Below are 5,889 nucleotides of genomic sequence, written 5' to 3'. Positions count from 1 at the left end.
AAAAAAAAAAAAAAAAAAAAAAAAGTGCTTGATATCAGGGCTTGGCAAAGGATAAATGAATGAATGTCATGTTATGTTTTTAAACATAAAATATAAAAGGGACCAAAACAGTTAATAAAGATAAATATTATTTTACAAAGTATTTTCTAAAATAAAAATTAGGGCCAAAATATTCAGAATGAAAAAATATTAACATGCTAAGCAAAAATGAGTCCTGATATTTTGTTCGTCAAATGCTTCAAGCTAGTCCTGCCTGGTAGTTAGTAGATGCTCAATAAACCCTGCTGACTGTCCCTTCTCTCCCTGGTTATCTATCTCTCCCTCTTCCTGTACCATGGAGGTCTTCTCTGACATGGCGGCCCCTTGTCAAAGTGACTGTTGAGACCTAAATTGTGGCAAATTGGAATTGAGGTATATTTAAGAGTAAAATACAGATCAGATTTCAAAAACAGTGCCAAAAAAAGTCATTGCCTTACATTTTAATATTGATTACGTGCTTAAAATGATGTTATTTTAGGTGTAACTAGCAAAATACAATGTATTGTTAAAATAAATTTCAGTAATTCCCCTTTGTAAAATGCGGTACTAGGAAATCTTAAATCACATATATGGTTCACGTCTTGCTTTGTCTGGGCAGAGCTCATGTGAGAGTTTAAGAGTCAAGTACTCGCCAGGAAGGCACCAGACAGCGGCTGCCCGCCAGCCTGCCGCTCTCCAGGCTGCTTGGCGGCACCTGGGCCTTCCCTTCCAGGCCGTGCCCTTTGTCTGTCTTTCATGCTCAGTTATAAACTCCCAGGGGACATAATTCTGATTAGGAAGGGACTCTCATGTAGTTCCAGACAGACTGCAAGTAAACCACAGGCAGAAACTGTGTATTACACCTCTCAAGTTCTTTTTAGGTTTTACAGTAAGAACAGGAGAGCCGGGCGTGGTGGCGCACACCTGTAATCCCAGGACTCCGAAAGCTGAGGCAGGAGGAACGCTGTGAGTTCGAGACCAGCCTGGGCTACATGGTGAGTTCCAGGTCAGTCTCAACAAACCAAACCAAACCAAAAAAAAGAAAGATGAGGCGAGAAAATGACAAACGCATATACATATGGAGGAAGAGACGCTCAGGAACACATGAGTCTTTATGTCTCCTACGGCACAGAGCGCCAAGCTGTGCACAATAATCACATACACATGATGCTCGCTCCTATGGCGTTTTGTTTGTTTGTTTGTTTTTGGTACCAGGGATTGAACTCTGGTCGTTGTGCTTGCAAGGCAGGCCACTGAACCACTGAGCTGAATCCCTGGCCCTCCTGTGGCTCTTTAAAGAGTTTGACCCACATCATTTCACGTTATTTCTTTTAGTCCATACAGCAAGTTTGCACTACAGATAGAGCGAGCACCCATGCCCTGCCGTCACAGATGGGGACGCAACACACGGCCGAGCTGTGCGAAGGCCATCTCGGGGGTGCAGGGTTCTCTTCCCTTGCGATAAGCCTCTCCTGAAAGGTGTCCAACAAATGCCTCTAACAGAAGCCACACTAAGCCACTGTGCACAAGAAACCCGTCCTCTGTCCTTCCAGCTCAGGAGGAGCACTGACAGAGGACAGGTGTCCTAAGGTGGGCGGCATTTCCAGGGGACCTGGGCTGTGGACTTCCGCACCCTTTTCCTCTGGTGATGATGGTGCTGATCTCCTTTCCCTCAGGACATCCAACTCCTCAACCTCGGAGTCCTAACCACAAGGGTCTCGATGCAACCCAGTAAAGCTGGGTTCCCTGCGAGGCGCACTCCAGTGGGACTGATGCCAAAATCATGACGCCGGGCTGCTGGGCGCCCTGCCATCTCTTCCGGCAGCTTCCATTGATTCTGCTCATGTCCTTTAGCGCCTTCAGATTCCCTCTCACAAAAACCAGCCAGAAGTAGCTTCTCCTGCTTGTCGGCAAACACTCCTCATCTAGGAATTAGAACCCAGTCCTTCTAGAGATAAGAAAACAGGGACCGATGAGGAAGTGCCGGGACTACATGAGAATCATGGTTGCCTGGCTTTAGGTCTAGAACAGGCTCAGAAGTCCAGAGGTCAACTTTGTCAAGTTCGCTGACCAATGTGAAAAGTGAGTGACCTTGCCAGATGTAGCAGCGCCCACCTGTAACCCTAGTACGCAGGAGGCTGAGGCAGCAGGTGAGAGTTCAAGACCAGCCTAAGTCACATAGATCCTGTCTCAAAACAGACAAATATCAGTGACCTTGATAAGGCTTTTTTGTTTTCTTCACCCAAGCCCTATAAACCTAGAACCTAAATAATCCCAAACCCGAAGCCCGTTTCATTTATATTTATATTATATGTACTGAATCCAGAGGTGACTTTTAAATAAAATGTTTTCTTTATTGCTTACCCTATAAGAACCTGATGTTTAAGGGGAAAATGTGCCTGAAAGCACCAACCACTTTAAATCTTGTAACTTGACTGAGTCTCTCAATGAATTTCAAGAGGTCAAAGACAAAGTTTTCCAAACCACAAAAAATGTCATCCCCTTGGCAGGCCCGATAGCTAGCAAGGAATCTTCATCAAAATAGCATACGATTATCCAGGAAACCAAAGTATTTTCTTCCCAAACATTCCCATCACTCTGGCTGTGCTGGATAGAAAGCCCACGGATAAAGAATCAACAAACTTGGTGACCTAAATCTTCTCTCAGGTGATCAACAACACCCACGTAGAAGCAGCAAGCTCCTGGTAAACAGGAGACTGGGAACATGCAGTGAAGACAGAAGAAACTGTCCTAAACACACTGAAGAAACACCCAGAAATACAAACACGAGTTTTAAAGCAAAACAAATTGTTGGAGAGATGGAGGGCAGGGGAGGGAGAGGAGAGGAAGAAGGGGAAATAAAAAGGACTTAGATGCCATATGTACGTGTACTCACTCCCCAAGAAGAACGTGTTCATTAGTACTGCAGACAAGTACTAATAAGAAACAAATCGCAGGCCTATTCAACTAACCTAGGAACCGTACTTTAAACTGCCCACACATTCCTGGTTATTTATTTATTCATTTAGATACCAGAGATCGAACTCAGGGCCTTGCGCTTGCGAAGCCGGCGGCGGCACCCCTGAGCTAAATCCCCAGCTCCCTTGTTATCTGTTAAATGCTAGTAAATCTCAGATTACAGTTTAACACTTGCTAATCACAATGATGGTCCTAGTTATAAGAAATGATTGTGTGCCAAGAACTACCTAGACAGGCAGGAGAATATATGCTTGATTTTAGAAATAATTTTAGAAACAGCTTAAAAGATGGAAACCAAAGAGAATAAATTTAACTATCTGGAAAATTAGGGGCCGGGGATGTAGCTCAGAGGCACTGCACCTGCCTCGCAAGCAGAAGGTCCTGAGTTTGATCCCCAATACCAAAATTAAAAAAAGAAAGAAAAAGAAAATTAGTATCTGTGTATCTAATTTCTCCAAGATGCTGAATAAACTGATTGTATGTAATACCTCCACATAATCCTTACCTTTTAGTCCTTTGGGGTCCTCTGTTTATTTAATTCTCTGTTGAGAATTAGAATAAGAAGTAACTGAGTACACCAGATAGAAGCATAGATTGAGATCTGCTAGGTTTTATACACAATCCCTTCCACGATGTTTGCTCCGGAACAAGAAGGAGTTTCCTGATTGCTTCTGTCCCTCAGTTCCGTCATCTGTAAAATGGAGACACTAACCTGCCTCCTAGGGTTGTTACACAAATGAAAGCCACACACATTTATGATCTAGTTACAGCACCACTTGGCACACACGAAGTGCTTAGGAAGCATTAGCTATTAGTCCCATGAGCAAGGGCCGGGGGACACGCTCTTGAGATGGAGGACGTTAAGTCCTGGTTCTTGCCCTCCAAGAATCCCCAGGGGAATATGGGTGCCTGCCACTGATGGGGCCCTTCCTTGGACAATCGCTCTGTTGGGGGACCACAGGATGCTAGTAGGACACAGGAGGGAAGGGGGCGACTGGCACGTGAGTGCGAAGAAAGCATCATGGTGCGTGTTTGGCTTGGTTCTGGGAGGTTGGAGGCTGAGGGTGACTGCAGTGACTTCCTAACCCAGGCTGGGGGAAGCTGTGGTCGTGGCATGGATGACACCAGAAATGACTCCAAGGAGCAGAAGGAGAGGACAGGCTGGGCTGATAGACCTTCACACAGCAATGAGCACCAAATGGTGACGGGGGAGGCACCCAGAAGAAAGGGCAGAGCCAGGGATGCAGACACTGGAATGCCCCAGACCTAACTTCCTGTCACCCCTGCCTTGTCACCTACTGGAGGCCTAGTGCTCAAAGCCAGGGAGAAATAAAATGTTCTTCCTCAACTCAGAAGTTGGAGGTTGGGCCAGCTAACTGTACCAAAAGGCAGAGAGCAAGAAAAAACAAGCAGTCCTCCTGCTTCAGCCTCCCAAGCACTAGGATTATAGGCATGCACCACCACTGCCCAGCTATTTTAAGATATTTTTGAATATCAACCATATTCCGAAGAGCTAGAAGGACATACACACTGCCTGTGCCCCACTGCACAGGTATCACCAAGGCTTCTGCAGTGTGCTGTACCTGTTACACTGAAGGAAAGCTACACCTGAAAGTCTACTGAGGAGGAAGGGTAACACTTCCCCATACAAGTCACAGACCCCCTGGGATTTATCCAGCAAGCCCCAGGAATCCATGGATCCCAGGTTGAGAAGCTCTGGAAGATGCTGCTGAATTCTGCCGGAGAGGGACTAGCAGAGGTTCCCACACAATGGGGAAACACAGGGTTAGGGTGACAGGCTTAGACGTACTCCTAGGATTGAGTCCTACATAATGAGAGCTCACCCTTGCCAACAATACACAAAGACCAGGAGAAATTTCAGCAGCAGAATAATTAGTTTGCTCTGGATTATGTTCACAATTCGTGTCTTTTATTTTTTGGATATGGGGGGTGGTCTCACTATGTTACCCAGACTATGCCTCAATCTCCTGAACTCAAGGAGTCCTCCTGCCTCAGCCTCTGGAGTAGCTGGGACTACAGGATGGAACCCAGGGCCTCCTCACGTAGTTACATCCTCAGCCTTTCAAAAAAAATTATTGGTGTTTGTTTGTTTGCTTGCCAGGCAGGCAGTACGCTACTGAGCCATTATTTTTTAAATTATCAGATCATGTTACTGGAATGCTGGGGTTGTGTCTCAAGGTCACAAAAAATGAAACTATAGAGCGGGTAGTACAAGAAAATTTCTTTAAAAGATATAAAGATGAGGAAGTAAAAGGTATGCGTGAATCACTGTAACATGTCATTACTCTTTCAGAAGATTCTCCTAGAAGGAGAACAGCAGGCTCAAACAAGTTTGTTTTCTTTTGTTTGTTTGTTTGTTTTTAGTTTTTGACACGTCTCCATACTGATTTCTATAGTAGTTGTAACAGTTTACACTTCCACCAACAATGAAGGGTTCCTTTTCCCCTGCAGCCTTTCATTTTCTGAGGTCCTCTTCGATCTACTTTTTTCAGGGTACTGTAGTTTTCATTGTAGCCTTGGAGCATTTATTATTATGTGATATCTTGAAGACAGCCATTCTTCCTGGAGTAAGATGGAAGCTCAGTGTTGTTTTAATTTGCATTTCTTGAACAGCCATTGATGTTGAACATTTTCTCTTGTATTTCTTTATCTGAGAAGTATTCTACTCATTTCAGACACCCGTTTGTTGATTAGGTCTTTACATTTGTGGAGTGTAATTATTTTGAGTTCTTTACATAGTCTAGATCTGTGACGGTGAACCTATGGTATGCGTGCTATTTGTTTTTCCTGGAAGACAAAAGATGTTGGGGATGTAGCTCAGCAGCACAGCGTTTGGTTCCCAGTACAAAAAAAAAAAAAAAAAAAAAAGAG

General features: G+C 44.5%; 1 protein-coding gene across 1 annotated transcript in view; it reads right to left on the bottom strand.

Moving 5' to 3' along the window:
- Scarb2 (scavenger receptor class B member 2) overlaps nucleotides 1-5,889 on the bottom strand; it is a 53,361-nt gene that overhangs the window by 23,339 nt on the left and 24,133 nt on the right. The gene's annotated exons all lie outside the window — the stretch shown is intronic.

This window comes from Fukomys damarensis, unplaced genomic scaffold, assembly GCF_012274545.1.
Source record: "Fukomys damarensis isolate Sample0158 unplaced genomic scaffold, DMR_v1.0_HiC HiC_scaffold_32, whole genome shotgun sequence".
In the NCBI taxonomy this organism is placed as follows: domain Eukaryota; kingdom Metazoa; phylum Chordata; class Mammalia; order Rodentia; family Bathyergidae; genus Fukomys; species Fukomys damarensis.
This window is presented reverse-complemented; position numbering and strand designations above follow the sequence as displayed.